Raw genomic sequence first — 22,641 nt, forward strand, 5'->3', positions numbered from 1 at the left:
CCAGGGGAGGGGGGAGAGGGAGGGAGAAAAATTTGAAAATTGAAATCTTATAAAAACAAATGTTGAAAACTATCTCTACATGTAACTGGAAAATAATAAAATACTTTTATAACTTTTTCTTAAAAAGAAATAAGCAGGACAGTTTCAGAAAATCTTCAGAAGACTTATATGAACTAAAGTAAGTGAAGTGTAGGAGAATATTGTGCACATTAACAGCAAAATTGTCATGATGATCAAACGTGAAAGACTTAGCTACTCTGATCCAGACAATGATCCAAGATGATTCCAAAGAAACCATGATGAAAAATGCTATTTACCTTCAGAGAGAGAACTGCTGAACTCTACAGATTAAAGCTTACTTTAAAAACTTAGGGAAAAAAAGAAATATAAAGGGGAAGGTCTTCCAACATTCCTTATTTTAGGATGAGTCTTGAGGCTTAAATAGCTCAATTGCATATCAAAAGGCCTACAAAGACAATGGCTTACCTCTAGGGCACAGGCTGTATACCTACCTACTTTTGTTCCTAGCCACTCAACTGTGTGTATGTGTATGTGTATGTGTATGTGTATGTGTATGTGTATGTGTATGTGTATGTGTATGTGTATGTGTATGTGTATGTGTATATATATACACATACATACATAATATATATATTTGTATGTGTGTATGCGTATACATATATATGTGTGTGTATATATATACACATAATATATATGTATGTGTGTGTGTGTGTGTGTGTGTGTGTGTCCAAAAGGAGTCTGGGAAGTATAACTCAGTGAATTGGGACTAGTCACCAAAAGCCCCAGTGATGCACCTTATCAAGGGAACTGACTTTGAACCAGGAAGGTTCAAACAGGACAGGCTAGAATTCTCTCACCTAGTGTCCACAGATGACAAATATCAGAGCTGAGGCTCTAAGGGACTCGGAGAGGAGAGGTTTCTGCTGATCCTAGGGTAAAAGTGCCATTGCCTCAACCAAAAGAGCAGCTCTCTAACTGACAGGGCTAGAGTACCATCTAGCCAAGCCAGTGTCTGAAGGGGGTGACAGGCTACAGCTGCTCATCCAAGAATAAGCTCAGGGCATCCAGTGAGTAGACCTACCAAGCACAGACGTCACACTCAGAGACGAGTTCAGCAGCAGGAGCAAAGTGAACCATTCAGCCCATGCAAGCAGCAGCCTTCCATAGCAGAGAATCCTGCCCTGCCCAGGCCAGCCCTGCAGCAGCTTCCCAGTGACAGAGCAGCTGGTCAGGTCTAGTATAGCAGTAATTGCTCAGTGACATAGAGGCCTGCTCAGCTCTCTTGGGCCAACCACAGATGGAGCAACCTTTCAGGAGCAGGCCAAGTGCAGGTTTGCCCATTGGCCAAACAATCCCCCTAGTCCAGCCAGGCATCAACATTGCTTGGTGAGGAGCCAATGAAACAGCTGAGCAACCTGCTTGACTAAGCCCAGAAGCAGACTGACTTGATCAACCATGACACTATACCCTATGAGGAACAGGCCCAGCAGAGCTTTTCATACAGTGGAGACATGTATTCTGTGAAGAAACTACCCAGGTCATTAGAGGAGGTGTGCATCTATTACCAAGACCACACAGTGGACTTAAAGAGGACCCTCTAGATGGTGAGGGAGGAGGGACAACATGCTCCATAGGTTGCATGTAGCCCAAAACGATCTGGCCCAAACCAGACTAAAATATAATTGGGAACTAATTAACAAAATAAATAAAAAATACAACATACATAGTTATAATTTCTAATTTTCTAAGTCAGTATGTGGTCTGCGGGGATCCTCATGTAAGGTTCAGGGGACTGTTTCTTTTTGAATTTGATACCACTTGCTCTAGAGCAAAGCTTCAACTGGGGGTCATGACCCCATATGGGGTGGGGGTCGTGAAAAATTTGGCAACAGTAAAAGGTGACATATACCTATTTTATATACCTATATACCTGGGGTCTTGTAAAAATTTCTTGGGCAAAAAGGGGTTGCGAATGGAAAAAGTTTAAGAAGCCGTGATCTAGAGAAATAATGGGTACTGAGAAAGAGGAGAATGTAAAAGCTGACTTGAAGCTTAACGTCAGGAAAAAAAACAAGATCTTGGCAACTGGTCCCATCACTTCCTGGCAAATAGAGAGAGAAGAAATGGAAGCAGTACCAGATTTGATATTCTTGGGCTCAAAGATCACTGCAGATGGTGACTGCAGCCATGAAATTAAAATACACTTTCTCTTTGGAAGGAGAGCCATGGCAAATTTGGACAGCATACTAAAAGGCAGAAATATGACCTTGCTGACAAAGGTCCATACAGTCAAATATATAGACTTCTAAAGACAGTGGAGGAAGGAAAAGCCAGGTGTGCTATGGTCCATGCTGTCAGAAAGAACTGGACATGGGGGCAGCTAGGTGGTGCAGTGGATAAAGCACTGACCCTGGATTCAGGAGGACCTGAGTTCAAATCTGGCCTCAGATACTTGACACTTACTAGCTGTGTGACCCTGGGCAAGTCACTTAACCCTCATTGCCCCCCCCCCAAAAAAGAAAGAAAGAAAGAAAGAAAGAAAGAAAGAAAGAAAGAAAGAAAGAAAGAAAGAAAGAAAGAAAGAAAGAAAGAAAGAAAGAAAGAAAGAAAGAAAGAAAGAAAGAAAGAAAGAAAGAACTGGACATGATTGAATAACAACAAAGTCCATCAGTTCCAAATCTGTTAGTTCCCTTGGACACATGCACATGGAAGCTTTACTAACCAAGTTTATGCCCAATTTCAAAATCTTCCTTTGCCCCTCCAGATTCTTTGTGGTCTTGTTCTAATATTCATGCTATGTCCCAGATCCATCGTATAACCTCTTGAATCTTCAAGCACTGTGTTAAGCACTAGAGATACAAAAATAGGCAAAAGCCCTTGTAGATTCTCTGCCTTCAAGGAGCTTACAATCAAATCGGGCAGAAACTGGACTTTTTTCATCCACTCCACTCTATAGCTGCTTCTCTGACTAGTGTCAGCCCCAGAGAACAAGATAGCCCCAAATGTCTCCCCTTCTCTCCCTCTTTCCAGCCTCCTTTTGTGTGCTGTCTCCTCCTATTAGATTGTAAACTCCTTGAGGGCAAGGACTATTTTTCTTTTTAATAATTGTGTCCCCAAGGCTTGACTCAGAGCCTGGTACACAGTAGGCACTTAATAAATGTTTATTCGATTTGATTGGATTAGACAGTAAGCAAACAAATTATAGTAATATTAAGTTTCAGAGAATATTTAAATTTTTGTTTTTATTATATGTTTCATGCATGACAACTAGACAATAATTGTAAAATCTCTAAAAATTTATGAATTTCCTTAGACATGTTTTTGAGAATTCTCATTGTTTGATTTGGTTATTGGCAAAGCTATTTAAAGTTGTGTTAAGATCAATTTTGTAGGAAACTTTCCAGCTGATTACCAGTTTCTGAAACACCTGAGGGACTTTATAATCACACCTGAGACTTGTTAGTCTTGATCGTCAGCATCGACACCTGAAAGACTTTCCACAACTACACCCAGAGGACATCCCAAGAATCATCTGAGAAAAGACTTCCAAAGACTTAAAAGGACATTTTCCTGTTTTCCTTTTCCCCATTGCATACACTGTTTATAATGTCCACTTACTAAAGGGGTTTGCCCCCTTTAGCCTTTGTTAATGTGTCGCTCAATTTCCTTTTCTCTCTTTTCATTCCCTTTATTTTGTTAGTCATAAATATCTGTAATGTTATTGCTTCATGTAAGGAAAAGATGTTTCTTCATGAAGAACAGGGGAGAGTGTGAGAATCAGAGTACCACTCCACTGTTGAGAAAGACATTGTGAGAATCAGGGCAATGCCCCCCTGAGGAGAAAGCATGTGACTAGCATCCAGAAGTTACATCTATTCATAGAACTGCCTGTAAGTCACGTCAATCAATGCTACCTGCCAATTAGCTTGGAGCTGTGTGTGGGGACCATGCCCAGGCAGTCCCGCAGGGAGCTTCCACTGGAGAGGAACAGGGGATCTTTCTTTTTGGTTGGAGGTTGTGGTAGAACCAGCAGGTCCAGGGAGCTAGGCTCTCTCCTTCTGATCTACACATGTTCTTCTGCTCTCTTTTGCTAACTTCTAAATACTTTAATAAATGTTTAATGCCCCAAAGACTGGTGCTATGAGCTTCTAATTTTAGGTGACCACTCATTAGATTTTAATCATAGCAATTAGATTTTAAACATCACAAAATGTACAAACAAACTAGAGATAAATAGGAAATAATTAAAAGAGGGAATGTACTAGAATTAAGAGGGCTTAGGAAAAGCTTATTGTAGAAGATGGGATTTTAGTTGGGACTTAGAGGCAGCCAGGGAAGCCAGCATGGGAAAATGAGGAGGGAGAGCCTGCCAGAGATGGGAGACAGCCAAAGAAAATGCCCAGAGTGGAAAACTAATTTCTTATTCATGGAACAGCCAAGAGATCAATGTCACAGTGTGTGCAGAGAGTATGGTATAAGAAGACTAGAAAGGGGGGCACAGCTAGGTGGCGCAATGGATAAAGCACTAGCACTGGCCCTGGAGTCAGGAGGACCTGAGTTCAAATCCGGCCTCAGACACTTGACACTTACTAGCTGTGTGACCCTGGGCAAGTCACTTAACCCCAATTGCCTCACCCCAAAAAAAAAAAAAAAAGACTAGAAAAGTGTAAGGGGTTGGGAGGTAGGTATGAAAAGCCTTGGATATCAGGTAGGATTTCATATTTGATCCTGGAGCCAACAGGGAGCCATGAGAATTTGTATATTGAGTAGGAAAGTGATATGGTGGGATCTATGATTAAGAAAAATCACTTTGGGTAGATGAATAGAGGATGGATTGGAGTGGAGAGAGACTTGAGACAGGCAGATCCACCAGCAGCAGGCTATTGCAATCATCCAGTCATGAGGTAAAGAGGATCCAAGCTAAAGTGGTAGCAGCATCAGAGGAGAGAAGAGTATATAAGAGGAATGTTACAAAGGTGAAATCAACAGGCCTTGGCAACAGATTGGACATGGTAGGAGAGAACAATGAGGAGTCAAGAATGACACCTAATTTGTCTGAGGGCCTGGAAGGATGATTTTGCCTAGTTTAGAGAGAAAAGATAATGAACTCCATTTTGGACATGTTGAGTTTAAGATATTTACTGAAATCCAGTTTGAGATGTGTGAAAGACAGTTAAAGATGTGAGATTGGAGAACCCCAGAGAGGCTAGGGCAGCATGGGTAAATTTGAGAATCATCAGCATAGGGATGGTAATAAAATCCTTGGGAGCTGATGAGATAGTAAAATGAAGTAAACTAGAGGGGAAAGAGAAGACAGAACCCTGTGAGATACCCAAGGTGGGAAGGTGTAATCTGGATAAAGATTAAGCAAAGGAGACAGAAAAGGAGTAGTTAGAAAGGTAGGAGGTGAACCAGGAGAGTAGCACCCCAAAAACCTAGAAGGAAGAGAAGAGTGTGATCAACAATATCAAAGCCTACAGAGAGGCCAAGGAGATTGAGTATTGGGAAAAGGCTATTGGATCTGGCAATTAAAAGATCATTAGATAAAAAAACATTTAAAATAAAATAAAATAAAATTTTTAAAAAGATCATTGGAAACTGGAGAGAATAGTTTCAGTAGAATGATGAGCCCAGGAGGAAAAGTAGAGATACCTATTACAGGACAACCTTTTTGAGGGGTTTAGCCAAAAAGGGCCAGAAGAGAAATAAAATGAAAGTGGGGATGTAAGGATTGAGTCAAGGTTTTTGGAGGATGGGGAGGGACAGGGGCATATTTATAGACAGTAGGAAAGGAGCCAGTAGACAGGGAGAAGTTGAAAATAAGTGATAGGGGCAGCTAGGTGGTACAGTGGATAGAGCACCGGCCCTGGAGTCAGGAGGACCTGAGTTCAAACCTGGCTTCAGACACTTAACGCTTACTAGCTGTGTGACCCTGGGCAAGTCACTTAACCCCAACTGCCTCAACAAAAAGAAAAGAAAAGAAGTGATAAAGTGGGGATGACAAAAAGGGCAATATTTGGAGGAGACATGAAATGAGATTGCCTTAACATGTGGAAAAGGTAGCCCTTACCTGCTTTTGGCACCTAGGGCATCTCCCTTTTTTCACTTGAATTCCACAGAAAAGCTATCCCATGTGCAAAGTATGATGTGAATTGGATGCATATACACATCCACTCAGATGAGCCCCTTTTACTGATTTTTTAGAGAACAGAATTAGTTCAAAGCAAAAGAATTTAATGAAATATTGGATAGTGATTTTTTTAAAGTAGCAATTAGATACTTTCTTAATAAGTCTAGAGAAAACTCTCCCCAAAATATCAATATCATCAGAGGAAGAAGTGAACACATTTAGACTTCAAGGACAGGGTGCATACGTATTAGGACTTTGTGAGGCCAGGGCTCATAAATGGAAATCAATGAGAAGTATGGTCAGGGCATATATGTGAAAGGTTATTCATGCCTCTGGTACTACAAGGATGCTAATTTTGGAGGGTGATGTCATTTCCTGCTCCTATTGCTACTGCTCTATTCATATGACATATCTTGTAGGGTATTTTGTCTCTCTCAGGCCATGTTCTGCTGATCTCATTGTTACTGCATTGCCCTACTAGACAAAGGGTTGTGGAACTTCTCTCTGCCTCTAGCTTTTGGCTTTAACTGGAGTTCTCAGCCAGGTGCTCCCTCTTGCCCATACAAAGAAGAGTGGGCTCTTTTGTCTTTCTTTTAGTTTAAAACCCAGAGGCTTAAGCATCATCAGTTTTAATAAAGGAGACTATCGCTTCCACATTTAATCTTCCAGCTATGGAAAATTGCCTAGTCCTCCATTAAGAGAGGAATCTTTCAGTTCCCAGGGTCTTAGCTATAGATGATTTTTCTCTCCAGGAGTCTTTTCTTCCACAGGTCATGTTTTTGGAACACAGACTAGTCAGACAACTTAGTATATTCTATAAGCATTTGGCCTATCTTTAAATCTCCTTTCTTCTATTCATCAGAAGTAATATCTCTCTCCCTATTTTATCAGACTTAGACTTAGAAATTCCCTTTTTGCTTCTGGTAATTCCTTATAACCAATCAGCACCCTTTCAAAATCATTTTTCTAATCTGCTTTTTAAAAATCTATTTTATTTTTTGCAGGGTAATAAGGGTTAAGTGACTTGCCCAGGGTCACACAGTTAGTAAGGTCAAGTGTCTGAGGCTGGATTTGAACTCAGGTCCTCCTGAATCCAGGGTTGATGTTTTATCCACTGCACCACCTACCTGCCCCACTAATTTGCTTTTCAACAGACCAGCAAAGGATATTTGGGCCTGAGAACTCATGTTTTTCTCAATGCCCAAAGGTCCTTTCCTCTTCCATGGAAATGAAAGTTAATGGAGAAGGCAAGAACAAAAAACTTAGGTGAATCTGAGGCATCACACTCTCTCCATTTGTTCCAAATTCCTGTTTATACAGGGTACCCCCAAAATTTTAGTGCAGTTTGCTGCACTAAAACTTTTGGGGCACCCTATATCTTAGTAAGTCTTCCAGACTTATAGGCTACCCTGCCTATGGGAAATAATACTATTTGTACCACCTCACAGGGTTATTATGAGGAAAGCTTTATAACCTGAAGGACAGAAATGTACTCTATTATTGTTTCTACTTTAGTGTCTCCCCAGCCTTTTTGGTATTTAGACTTTGTAATTTGTATTTGTGGGGGGGGGTTCCTGAATATTTCCTCTTCCTCATTATCTCTCTCCCCATAATTTGACCAATATGGGTTCCCAAGCATTAGTAGCAGATACGAAAATGTGTGAGGTGCCTGGTAGAAAAGATAAATGTGTAGAGGAGCATGTCTACATATGAAAAAATATGCTCCAAGAAGAGCTTTGCTGGATTTCGTTTGAATTTGTGGTGAGGTGGTATGTGGGAGAAGGGGTGAAGAGTGAGTGAGTGAATCACTGGTGTCAGAAAGGGACTAGTGTGGGAGAAGAGCAGAAGTCCATCCAAAAAAGAGCTTCTAAAAGGTTTTTTTAAAAGGGTATTGGAAACAGGTAGTTTTCAGGAAGAACAGCAGAGAGACACTGAGCAACTCTAGTAACTATGTAAAAATGTCAATGCAAACAGAGCCCAAGTGAGTCCCTCTGACTACTGCTGTTTTGTAGTAGCATTCTTGTAACTAAGTCCCACCCTAAAATTGGAGACTCCACTATAATAATACTCCTCAGTCAATCCCTGAAGACCAGCCCAACTCAGCCCTGTTCATTTGGGCTGACAAATGTCATTGGAGGCTGTTAGGCACTTCATACAAATAATTCACTGAAAAGCAACTAACAAAAAAACTACTAACAACAACAGCAACAACAAAAATTGTAATTATCCACCCAACTGTTTCTATAACATACAGAACAGGAAAAAAAAATCTTTAGCTATTTAAACTTTTGCCTCAATTGCTGCTATAAGTGCAAAGTCACCTTTCTATCAGTTGTCCTGCAACAAAGTAGTATTTATATAGTACTTTAGGCTTAGCAAAGGGGCAGCTAGGTGGCACAGTGGATAAAACATGGGCTCTGGATTCAGAAGGACCTGAGTTCAAATCAGGTCTCAGACACTTGACACTAGGTGTGCAACCTTGGGCAAGTCACTTAACCCTCATTGCCCCACACAAAGGGGAAAAAAGATTAGCAAAGAGCTTTGTAGACATTATCTCATTTGATTCTTATTATAGTCTTTCCATTTTACAAATGAGGTAACTGAGGCAAGTTAAGTGATCTGCTTAGGATCACATAACCAACTATTTGAGGAAGGATCTGGATTCATCTTTCTGACTCCAATTCAGATACTCTGTGGACTGGGTAACTGATCTGCCTCTATATTCCTGATCCTTCTAGAAGAAAGCAGTCAGAGTGGTTAGGATCCTGAATACAGAACCTGCCATACATAATTAGGGCAGGGTGAATAGGGTGCTGATAGTACTTACTAGCACTATGTATTAGAACTATCATCTTCTTGTACTGCACCTTAATATACCTCTTAGTCTATGTTGTGCCTAAGAGAGCATTGACATGTCACACTTTTGATTCATTTTGAGCTTGTGATCCATTTATACCCTCAGATTTTTTTCACAGAAACTGTTATCTAGCCACATCTGCCCTATTCTAAATTTGTGAAGTTGACATTTAGGACCCAATATTTTTAGTTTTATCAGATTTCATCTTATTTGAACTGGTCCACCATTTTAGCCTATTGAGACCAATCACTGTCCTTATATTTTCCTTGTGCCTCTCAGATTTGTCTCATTTGCAAATTTAATAAGCATATCTTTCTTGGATTTATCTAAGGCATTGATAAAAATGATCGACAATTCAAAGCCAAGCACTGATCCCCTGGGACACTCCAATAGAGATTTCTTTCCAATCTGACATTTAATTCTTATTGACTATTCTTTGCTTCCAGATATTCAACCAGTTTCAAATACATCTAACCATACTTTTGTCTAGCCCACATCCTTCCATATTGTCCACAAGCATGAGAAACTGTCAAATGTTTTGCTGAAATCTAAATACATTATGCCTATCTACCAGTCTAGTTAGTAAAACTTTAAAAAAAATAGTTTGGCATGACCTGTTCTTGAAGAAGCCAGGCTTTCTGTAATTGCTCCTTTTTTTTTCTAAGTGCTTATAAATTATACCATTAATATCATGTTCTGGAATTTTCCCACAATAGAGTATGAAGCCTGCACCTTCTGCTCTTTTAAAAACATTGGAACAACATTTGCTCTGTAACACCACCTGGTCTATCCTCCAACATTTTGCCTTCTTATGCCCAGCACTTAGCACAGTACCATGCACATAGCAGGCACTTAATAAATGTTCGTTAACTGAACATCTTTCAAAGATCACCACAGTGGCTCAGGAATCGCATCTTCCAATTCTTTGATTATTCTAGCATGTAGTTCATCCATGCCTGATCATCTGAACTTACTGAAGGCAATTAGATGCTGCTGAACTGCCTCCTCATTTATTTGGGGGTTTCTACTCCCTGCTAAATATTGTTGTGCTAGCCTTCCCAGTCCAAAGATCACTCTCCTTGAAGAGAAGATAGAAACATAGTTAGAATTACATAATCTGGCCATTGTCAATTATCCTCATCCCACATATTCTGAATATCAGTGGTATTCTTTATTGATCCTCCTCTTACCTCCAGCATGGCTTTAAAAAAAAAAAAATCATTGTTGTCCAATAATGTCTGACTCTTCATGACTATATTTGAGGGCTTGTTGTTGGGTTTTGGTTTTGGTTTTGGGGGGGGGGGTTCGAGGCAGATGCTGGAGTAGTTGGCCATTTCCAGGACACTGAAGTAAACAGGGTTAACTGACTTACCCAAATTTGAACTCATGAAGATTAAGCCCTCCTGATTCTAAGTCTAGCACCATATCAACTATACCACCTATCTGCCCTTTTGTTGTCCTTAGCATTCATAGACAACTGTAGTACTCCTGACACAATTTTTAATGGTCTGTGCCAGTTTCCTATATCCATTCTTAGTTTCCTGTCTTTGATTCTTTCTATATAGGTCTCTTTCAATTCCAAGTTTGCCAAGTAAGTTCCCATGCGCACAAATCAGTCCCTTTGAGCCCCCCTGCTTTTAATTCTTTTTTTTTTTTGAGCGGGGCAATGGGGGTTAAGTGATTTGCCCAGGGTCACACAGCTAGTAAGTGTCAAGTGTCTGAGGCTGGATTTGAACTCAGGTACTCCTGAATCCAGGGCCGGTGCTTTATCCACTTCCTCACCTAGCCGCCCCCACTGCTTTTAATTCTTCACTGGAATCATTCCTGCCTGTGTCTTTCATTCTTGAGGGCTTTCCAACCCTTAAAAATCTCAGATCATTAGATCCTACCTATTCTTTTTTTTTTCAACCTTTGAAATTCCCTCTCAAAAAGCTAATATGCATTTCTAAATGTTCCCTTGTAACCTCTTGTTCTCTATAATGAATTCACTGGCAGAATGGTCCTGTGTCCCCCAAGGTTTTTACCATGTCTTATTAATCAACTAGTTCTTCTTGAATCGGACCCAGAATAGCTTTAGAGACTGAATAGCAATTGCTTCTATTGTTTCCTTTAAATTTTGAAGTATTACATTGTCATTAAGGAAGACCACATGTTTTTAAGTAGCTTTGATTTTGGTCAGTTGTTGTTGTTGTTGTTGTTTAAAAAGCATTTATCAAGCTTAGCAATTGGAGTCCCCCATCACTACAATGGCATGCTCCTGTGACAGATTGGTGATCAGTTTCCCAAGCTCCTTATCTGATTCCTCCTTTCATCCAAGTGATCTGTAGTATATCACATTAATTCTGACCCAAATGCTTTCCATTGTGTTTCTTTCCTCAAGTTCATATATATATATATATTTAATATAAAATGGTCCCACTTCCTTTTCGTCTATTCTATTCTTTTGGAGAATGAGTTAAGGAGGAGCTTGCTCTCCAGATACTTAAGTGGGAAAGAGAATAGATTGTAAACACACAGGATGTATGCGAAATTATTTCCCTGTTTTATTATTTATTTCAGTCTAGATGAAATATTTTTCTATTTCCAAGCTTGGTCCTTGTGAGTACAGTGCAAACTAAATTTAGTTGATCCTGGAAGTTCCCAGGAAATTAGATGGGGACAAATAAGACAGAAGTAGTAAATTATTCTCCAAAATACCCCCACATTGAACCCCATGGATCTAAAGATAGAGGCACTCAGTTTACACTAATAATACTGGGAGTAGAGGCAAAGGGGAGACACTAAAATCTAAAATGCTGCCCACCCCTGAACTCTTTTTTTTTCTATTGAATAGAATTTTATTTTCCAAAATATATGTAAAAACAAATTTTAACATCAAATTTTTTTTAAATTGTGGTCCAACTTCTCTTCCTCCTCCATTCCCACCCCCCACCCACTAGAACTTGAGCATTTCAAAATAAGTTATACATGAGTAGTCATGGAAAACATTCCCACGTTAGCTAGGTTGCGAGAAAAAACAGTCAAAAAACTCCCAAAACTTTTGATAATGCCTGAACTCTTACACACCTACAAACTGCAAAAAAAATTAAAACTTTTTTTTTAATTAAAAAAACAAGACCCTGCAAACTGCAGGCTTAACATACATTTATTCCGTTACACAAATCACCAACACTGCTCTAGAATCTAGAACTCAAAACTTTTTTTAAAAAAGTTTTTAAAAATTACTTTAACATGTAATGGGGGGGGGATTAAAATATTATTAAAAAAACAACAACTCTGACTCTCTTTGACAAGCCCACCAGCTCTCACAAAGAAATTCCACTTCCCTCAAATACTCTCTGGGTCTTTCATACTCTAAATCCCAGCACTAACTCTCCTAACATCAGTCCATACATTAACCTCTTTTCAAATATCCCAGGGTCAGTTTATCTGACATTGCCTAATGCTAACATCAGTGACACATCCCAAAGCCAATGCCTCTTAAATAGTCCCTTATAACTGTGGGCAGCTGTATTTCACCACAAACTCTGGCATATGAATATTCACTTTAAACCCCTGTTATCTCTACAATCTAATACCTAGCCAAAGCACATGGGTTTGAATGTTCCCTCAGCTACTTGCTATTAACCTCTTTTGTCCTCACTTTCTTTTTTTTTTTTTAATTTTTTTTTTTTTTGCAGGGCAATGGGGGTTAAGTGACTTGCCCAGGATCACACAGCTAGTAAGTGTCAAGGGTCTGAGGCTGGATTTGAACTCAGGTCCTCCTGAATCCAGGGCCAGTGCTTTATCCACTGCGCCACCTAGCTGCCCCTTGTCCTTACTTTCTTAATCTACAAAATGGGTATATTAGATTCAGTCATCTTAAAGGTCCCATCTAGCTCTAAACACTATTAAAATATCAATGAATTGGGGCAGCTAGGTGGCACAGTGGATAGACCCTGGAGTCAGGAGTACCTGAGTTCAAATCTGGCCTCAGACACTTAACACTTACTAGCTGTGTGACCCCGGGCAAGTCACTTAACCCCAATTGCTTCACTTAAAAAAATAATAATAATAATAATAAAATATCAATGAATCAAAGAATATTTTAAGTACTAACCATTGTGCTTCTTACAGAGAATTAAAAAACAAAGAATGAAACAATCCCCCCTCATGAGGAGCTTATAGTCTAATGGGAGAGACTATATATGAGGAGAGAATTGCATATACATATGAACATACATATATACACACATATGTGGTACCATATAAATGATTATATGTTATATACAACATATATTGTTATTTATTATATACAGAATATATTATATATAGATATACATATGACTATATATAGAAAATATATAGACACAGAATATATATATATGTATACAGAATAAAAATTTTTAAAAATTAAAAGAATAGATACAACTAAATGCAAAGTAGCTAAATACAAGATAGTTTGGGAAGGAAAGCACTAGAAATTGGGATCATGTAAAGGGTGTTATTTGAGATAAATCTTGAAGGAAGAGAGGGATTCTCTGAGGTAAAGGTAAAGAAGGAATGAATTCCAGGCTTGGGGAAACAGCCAGTACAAGATCCAGAGATAGAAGATACAGTATAGAGTGTGAAGGACAGAGAAAAGACCAATCTGACTGGAGTACAGACTGCAGGAAGGAAAGGAATGTCCAATGGCACTTGAAAAATATATTGAGCAGTTTAGAAAAGCTTCAAAAACTAAAAAGAGGAGTTTTATATCTGACCTTAAAGGCAATAGGGAGCCACAGGAGTTTACTGAGTTGAGCGATATGGTCAGATCTGATTATAAGGAAATCCATTTTGGCCATAGTATGGAAGATAGACTGGAATGCGGAGAGACGAGGCAGGGAGACAAATTTGGTAAGCTGCTGCAATAATTTAATGGAGAGGTAATCCGTATCTAAACCAGGGTGCTAGCTGTGGAGTAGAGAGAAGGGGTTGTATGGGAGAGATGTTGTGGAGATAGAAATGGCAAGATTTGCATGAACATGTGTGAATCCATGACTACAGAACACCATAGTATAGCACAGTAGAATTAGCACTGAACTTGGAGTCAGAAATCCTGGATTCAAGTCAATCTGTCCATAAACATTTGTTAAGCACCTACTATGAGCCAGATACTGTGCTACGTGCTGGAGATACAAAAAGAGGTAAAAGACAGTCCCTGACCTCAAAGAGCTCCTAGCTTTGCTATTTACTAGATGAGTGACCTTAACCTCTTTAACCTAAATTTCTTCGTTTGTAAAATGGGAATCATAATATTTAAACTATCCAACTCACAAAGTATTATCACATGTGGTGTAGAAAGTGATCCTGGGGGCAGCTAGGTGGCACAGTGGATAGCACACCAGCCCTGGAGTCAGGAGGACCTGAGTTCAAATCTGGCCTCAGACACTTAACACTTACTAGCTGTGTGACCCTGGGCAAGTCACTTAACCCCAATTGCCTCACTAAAAAAAAAAGAAAAGAAAGTAACCCTGGATTCAAGATATTTTGTGGATTAGTATTCATTAAAGTCCACATCAATATTCTCCACCAATAAGAAACCAGATGTCTCAAGACTCATAATTTGTTTTTCCTGTTTTTCACTCTTTTCAAATTGTATACTAGGTAGAAATTAAGCTTCTAGGCTACCAAGAGCCTTGAACCCAATTTATTTCCGCAACTATATGCCTTGCTAAATAAATCATTTGTCTGGATGAAAAGAGGTTTCATTATTTCATGATAACAACTCCATATGGGCAGCTGCGTGGTATAGTGGATAGAGCACTGGGCTTGGAATCAGGAAAACTTATCTTCATGAGTTTAAATTCAGCCTCAAACACTTAATTAGCTTTTTGACCCAGGCAAGTTGCTTAACCCTGTCTGCGTTACTTCCTCATCTGCAAAATGAGATGGAGAAAAGGGCTGCTGGCCCTAGTAAACCATCTACCAGAGTTAGTAGATTCCTTTTAACTCCTGTCAAATCCTTGATTGTCAGTCTATAATCACAGATTGGTGGCTCTCTTCCACAAAACTAGGAGTTGGAGTAAAGTATCTCCACTTACTTCCCATAATGTTTCAGGTTGGCATGCACATAAATATATATTCCATATTTCTGCCTTCATCATGAATGCCTTCCTGCAACAAAATCACTAATCATTGTTGGGTATTTTGATGGGCACAAAATTCCTGGTCTCCTCATATCATCATTACTAATTTTATAACAGGGAAACCCCAGGAATTTCTTTAACTCAGCACTTTGGCCACCACATTAAATGACTTACTCTTCCAAAATATCCAAAACAAAGTTTCCGATATTCTGAGTTTCTTATTTTCCTATTGATAAGTTATCTGGAAATAGTGCAGATAAATTTTACAAAAGTAGAAAAGGGCAGCTAGGTGGCGTAGTGGATAGAGCACCGGCCCTGGATTCAGAAGGACCTGAGTTCAAATCCGGTCTCAGACACTTAACAATTACTAGCTGTGTGACCCTGGGCAAGTCACTTAACCCCAATTGCCTCACCAAAAAAAAAAAAAGTAGAAAAAAACAGGCCTAATTTTATAATATTTTTATCATCTTTAATATTAAGTGCCATTTTACCATGGTATAGTTATTGGGTTCTCAATAGATATACCCATTGACTGACTAATCAGAGATTGGTGAAATATCAACCTCTGTCATAAATGTTTTGCAATTTTTGGATTTATAGCAGACCCCGTGAATTGATCATTTCCTAGAAAAAACTTTTGTTCCAAGATTTATTAAATAACAGATATGGTGGCTTCCTAATTTTTGCCCTCGAAGTTTATGACACACTTCTTTTCCTCTTGAAATAAATTCAAATAAATGTGTCCTGGTGGTTTTAAGAAACTGCATTATGGATACTCCTCAAGTTGTCTGGCTGTTTTGGTATTTCTCATTTCCAAAAGGGCCCGTCTGCCAAAAAGGGAATTTCCTTCAGGCTGCAGGTATTTCCACACTTTAATTTTTAAATTAAAACAATAGTAAAGTGCACTGACATTTTGTTCCTAGAGCATGTGGAGGAATATTTTTATGGTTACTCTGGCAACCAGAGAGTCATGGGAGGGAGAGGGAGTGGGCAGGAGGAAAGGAACAGAAGGAATAGCATCAGTTATTGGTAGGTGAAACAGGGCCTCTGTGTGATATGCTGGCTCTCATACCACCAAGACATGGCCAACAATTTCAGCTGATGTCACAGAGAAGGCAATGATCCCTGCCTGAATAATCATCATATGGTTAGAGAAAATCTAAAGTTTCTTTTTCATGGAAAAGGAATGACGAGTCAAGGATATTGGCCTTACAAGAGAGTACCAGAAAGAAAAGTTTTGTTTGCACTGGGTTAAAAGGCTTTTCATTTGGAAGTTCATTATGGGTCAAGTGCCTTTAAATGCTTATTATGTAAATGAATCCATTAGACCTTGACTAAACAAAGTAAAGCAGATTTGGAGAAAATATTCCATTAATTCAGACCAAAAAATCTGATAGTGAGCAAAAACTGGACTGATTAATCTACATTGGCTATCTCCATTGATCCAATTCAGCAAAAGAAAGTCAGTTTTTTCTTTTGACTTCAAGGATAGATGCAATTTGGAGGCAGCTAGGTGGTGCAGTGGATAAAGTGCTGGCCCTGGATTCAGGAGGATTTGAGTTCAAATCTGACCTCAGACACTTGACACTAGCTGTGTGACCCTAGGCAAGTCACTTAACCCTCATTGCCCCGGAAAAAAAAAAATAAAAACAAAAAGGATAGATGCAATTTCAGAAGGTTAAGTACTATGGCATAATTATTTAGGTTCCCCACTGCTGACTTTCAAAGTTTTAAACAAACAAAGTTTAAACATACACTATTCAAGATATTCCACAATCTGGGTCCAACTGAACTTTCAAGTCTTTTCTATGTTTCTCCTCTATGCATAACCTCCACTCCAACCCAAATGAATTTTTTACTGCTTCCTGTATACATGCCCGATTTTCTAGCTTTTTGCCTTTATTCAGTTTCCTCATCTATAAAATGGGGATAATAATAACTTCTACATCCCAGAGTTCTGAGGATTAAATGAGATAATATTTGAAAACTGCATATAGGAGACACTTAATAAATTCTCGTTTCCTTCCTTTCTTCCTCATCTCCTTCATGAAGCCTGCCATGATTCCCCCTTTTACCACCCAACTTGTTGTTGTTTGTCCTTTCTCAAAGAGGACCAGGATATCAAGTTAATGTCATGACTTGCAGTGAATTGGATTTGAGAGAGGGAGGGCTGTACTATCTGTCTCCTCCAGAGACATCTGTGTCTAGTGGCAAGATCAGGATGACTGGAGATGACCCTGGATGTTTGAGGTGATCAGGGTTAAGTGACTTGCCCAGAGTTACATAACTAGTGTCTGAAGTGATATTTGAACTCAGGTCCTTCAAACTTCAGGGCCAGTGCTCTATCCAGTACACCATTTAGCCTCACTCCTATGACCCCTCATGGCTTTTACAATACTTTAACTGTACTGTAGTAATTTGGGTTCTTTTCTCATTTCCCCTAGTGGACTCCTTAAAATCAGGGACCATGCAATATTTTTGTATTTCACACAATGCCTTATATAGAGTAAATGCTTAACATATATTTATTGAATAGAATAAATGTGGTATCCTTTAAAGACCTTAGAGACCTTCCCCTTGCTCCTTAAAATGTCCATGGAATCCTTTTTGAATTCTAGTGAACATATCATGTGATATTTTCTATCACAATTATCTACATTGGTGTGTAATTCGACTAGACCCTGTCCTATGAGGACAAGGTTAGTACAATATTTTGTAAACACTAGGTGCTTAATAGCTCTTTGTTGACTATTGAATGAATGATGAATTACTAAGGGTACTAGAATTCAATAACCAATGTAGAGTGTCTGGAAAAACATATTTGATTTATAACAATAATGGCTTGTATGGCATCATTCTTAGTTGGCATACAAAATATAAAGGTTATTTGGAGTGCTATACTTGGAAAATAGGTATACAAGTTGTCGATGGACATTGGCTGTATTAGTGTGGATAGTCATGTTTTGAGGCAGGGTAAAGTTTTCTCCATGTTGCCTGGAAGTAGGCTAATGGAAGAGGCAATTATGACCTGAAAGAACTTATAGTTTAATTAGGGAGATCATACATGAAGTAAATAAAATAACTTCACTAGTGACTTCAAAGTTCTGCCTTTAGTCTTTTGGCCCAATGGCCACAAGTAGGCATTAGGTTTGTAGAGTTCATAGATCTAATCTCTCCATCTGGAATGAATAGGGTTATGTTTTGGTGTCCTTGATTGCCATTTTCTAGAATGCAGCTGAAGTCACCTTGGGTGAATGAGATACGATTTTACCCTTCTGTTGGATTAGTCACCCAATTAAAAATATTTTAAAGTCAGTGCTCTATTTATATACACACAAAGCTAAGTATGGAATAGTATGACTCTGCAAGTGTTTAAAAATATTCCTGATAAGCTAAAAAGAGGATAGGTATTATAAAATAAAGCCTACTCATATCACCTTAATTATTAAACCATCATGTTAAGAAATTAGGATATGTTAACAATGAAGTATGTGTTCTTAAATAAGTACCACAGAAAATACTTTCTTTTAGCAATTTTTTTTAAAAGGGCAGCATGGAAATTGGTAGTAGCATAAAGTGATGGCCACTACCGCTTTTTAAAAATATGATTGGTTTTATTGATTCCTAAGAGATATTTCTCTATATCTACAATAATCTATGACACACTGACACACTGAAGGTGCTTTAATAAATGTTTTTTGAATTAATGAACACTAATAAAACAAAGTGGTTTTACTTAATGTTTTGTGGTCACTTGTAATTCTGTTTTTCCTTAATTGAACATAGTAGTTCCATTGCTTGGTCAAAAAAAAAAAAACCCACACACTAAAGAGCAAAAGATAAAATATCCTCCAACTGTATAGAGTTGGATTGTAAATCTCTGCAATATTCTAGAACAAGCATTAACATTATAATAGAACGAATAGAAATAGAATAGAAAAATAATAGAAATTAATAGAAAATTAATTAGATTAATTAATAAAATTATGTAGAAATAATTAATAGAAAAAATGCTAAACTAGGAGACTGTGAGAGTAAAGTTCTAGTCAGGAAAGGCTTTGTGGAGGAAGTAGGAATTGAACTAGGCCTGGAAAGGTAGGCAAGACTTGAATATGCAGGCATATTCAAGGAAAGAAGCAAAGATTCAGAGACAGAGTTTAGCACTGCATGTTCATGAGGTCCTAAGGAAGTCAAGGACTAGAGAATAAGCCATGTTAAAAGGTTTTGGAAATAATATGGAATAGGTTCAGGTGATTGAGGACAACAAAAACCAGGCAGAGAAGGTTGGACGTAGTGCAGTATGGAACAGAAATCATCAAAGGTTTTGAGCAGGGAAATAACATAATGAAATTGGTGTTTAAAACTAAGTAAAACTGGGATCAAGGTCCAGGATGCACTGAGACAATGGAGCCACATTTAGACCCGAGAGGTAGGTAGCTAGTGTACTGATCCAGGCGGAAAGTGAAGAAGGCCTTTGCTAGGACAGTAGAGGAAGCAAAGGCGATGGAGAGGGGGTTAAATATGAGATATCTTGAGGGGGAAAAAATCAAAAGAACATGGACAGCAACTGGGAATAGGAAGGAAAAGAATGATTGTGTGTGTGTGTGTGTGTGTGCGTGTGTGCGCGTGCGCATGTGTTTGTACTGGGCCTGGAGTCAGGAAGACTCATTTTCCTGAGTTCAAATCTGGCCTCAGACACTTACTAGCTGCGTGAACCTGGGCAAGTCACTTAACCCTATTTGCCTCAGTTCCTCATCTATAAAATGAGCTGGAGGAGGGGGCAGCTAGATGGCGCAGTGGATAGAGCACCAGCCCTGGAGTCAGGAGTACCTGAGTTCAAATCTGACCTCAGACACTTAACACTTACTAGCTGTGTGACCCTGGGCAAGTCACTTAACCCCAATTGCCTCACTTAAAAAAAAAAATGAGCTGGAGGAGGAAATGGCAAACCATTCCAGTATCTTTGCCAAGAAGACCCCCAGTGAGGTCCTGAAGAGCTGGACATGACTAAAAAACAGCTGAACATAGAGCTACAGGGAGAGGGAGATTAACACACACTGAGGGAAGAAGGGGGGGAAGAGGGGGGGAGGGAGGAAGGGAAGGGGAGGGAGAGAGAGAGAGAGAGAGAGAGAGAGAGAGAGAGAGAGAGAGAGAGAGAGAGAGAGAGAGGAAGCGCACTAAGAATTTAGTGTTGAGAATGTCCCCAGTTAGGTCAGGAAGAGGAAGAAAAAACAGAGAAGATATGGTTGGAAAGAAGATCATGTCCTGTCACAAGCCAAGGGAGAAAATGAGAGCACAGTGGGAAGGCAGAGCAGCTGGGTCATAGAAAGGGACTTAGCTGTGGCCATGGACTCTTGGGAATCTAACAGCTGCTCCCATCTCAGCAACATTCATATATACACATTGGAGCTTTCTTCAGGTGGAATATTTAGATAGGGAAAAGCAGGGATCTTACTGGTGATATTTAAAACACTGCTTTTGTAGAATCATATACTATTTAGAAGTGGAAGAAGCCATGTGGGACCTTCTTATACCAAAACAGCAGGTTTGGAAAAGTTGGGGGCGGGGGCAGGGCGGGGAGAGAGATTGGTTGTTCCTAAATGTCTTTCTCTGCTGTTTCTTTTGCCTTGAGAATATTTCTCTAGTGATGGGGTGGGTCTTGTGTTCAGTGGTCCTGCTATAAAGTACAGGTAAGCATTGCACCAACCAGGGTATGAGTTTTTTCTTTAGGGTCAGCAAAGAAAAGTCACATCCCTGGTTCATACCTTCTATGTTCATTCTCCGCCCCCCCCCCCATTCCTCATGTGTCATATTTGAGAATGATTATGGTGGTACATTTAGCAATCAAACTAGGAGAGTTTCAAGGGCAGCATATGTAATAGGGGAGAATGCAATGAAGAGATCAAAGAGTATGAGGATAAAATCCCACTGGGTTTGGCAAGAGGGTAATTAATGGTGACCTCTACCAAAACTGGGAGATGTCTTAGTGTAGTGGAAAAAGCAAGATCTGGAATTTATAGATAGGTTCAAGTCCTGGCTCCAACATTTACTAGCTGCATGATCATGGGCAAGTCACTTTACCTCTAAGACTCAGTTCTCTTATCCATAAAGCAAGTACTTGGACAACCTACTTTATGAGGTCATGGTGAAAAAAGGGCTTAGTAAATCTTAAAATTTTATTTAAATTCAGCTTATGATTAATTTCTGTGTTCGTACCTTTGAATTAGAAAGATGATCCTGTTTGTGCAATATTAATTGGAGAGGAACAAGACTGGAAGTAGAGAGACCAGGTACAAAAGTCAAAGGAAACCAATGTGGTCCTGAGAATGATGTCAGTGGGAATAGAAAGGAGGGAGTAGATGCCAAAAGATATTGCCAAGCTCTTGGGACTTGAAAACTCATCGGATGTGGGGCCAGAAGGAGAGGTAGGAGTCAAAGATGACTCAGATTTTGAGCACGGGTGACTAGGGAAATGGTGCTATTAACAGAAATAGAGAAATCAGGAGGAGTGTATTTGGGGGGGGCGGGAGAAGATAATGAATTCAATAGCTTGAGTTGTCTGCAAGATATCTAAATGGAAGAAGCATCTTTCCAGACAGAGTTTGGCTAGGGATATAAATTTGAGAGTCATAAAATAACAAGGCAATGTCTAGAATAGAAAGAGCAAGTCCGAGGACCTGTATTTCAATTCTGCCTTCATAACGTCTTACATTTGTGATCTTTAGCGAGCTACAACTTTTCTGGGCTTCATTTTCCTCCTTTGTGAAGTGAAAGGATTTAATCTATTATCTAAATGATCCTCTCCAGACCTATATTTATTATCTATGACAATGGTGTGGCATTGAGGAATCTCTGAGGAATCTCTGAGCCTTTTTCAGGGGACTCCGAATAGTCAGAACTATTTTCATAATAATACTAAAACATTTTAATTTCTAAAATATTGATAGAGATATAAATCTGCATAGACAAATATTGATATATATAACCCACAGAAACAAAAGCTCTTGGTGAGAGAGATCCTCACTAATTTTCATTTTTTTTTCGGGGCAATGAGGGTCAAGTGACTTGCCCAGGGTCACACAGCTAGTAAGCATTAAAGTGTCTGAGGCCAGATTTGACCTCAGGTCCTCTTCAATCCAGGGCCGGTGCTTTATCCACTGCACCACCTAGCAGTCCCCAGATCTTCACTAATTTTTAAGAGTGTAAAAGGATCCAGAGACCAAAAATTTGGGAAAGCACTGATTTATAAAGTGGTATTTGAAGCTGTAGGAGCTGGGGATGTGACTAAGACCATAGAAAGAAAAGAAAGTTGAGGGCATAGCTTAAGGAAATATCTACTTGAAGAGGAAGAGGGGTTCATAAAACAGGTGGAGAGTGAGAGGTCAAAGAGACAGGAAAACCAAAAGAGAGTGGAGTCAGAGAAGCTAAGGGAATCAGTGAGTCAGTCAGTCACTAAATATTTAGTAAGTACTTACTAAATGCTAGTCACTGTGCTAAGCATGGGGGATACAAAGAAAAGCAAA

This window comes from Dromiciops gliroides, chromosome 4 (genome assembly GCF_019393635.1).
Source record: "Dromiciops gliroides isolate mDroGli1 chromosome 4, mDroGli1.pri, whole genome shotgun sequence".
Taxonomy (NCBI): domain Eukaryota; kingdom Metazoa; phylum Chordata; class Mammalia; order Microbiotheria; family Microbiotheriidae; genus Dromiciops; species Dromiciops gliroides.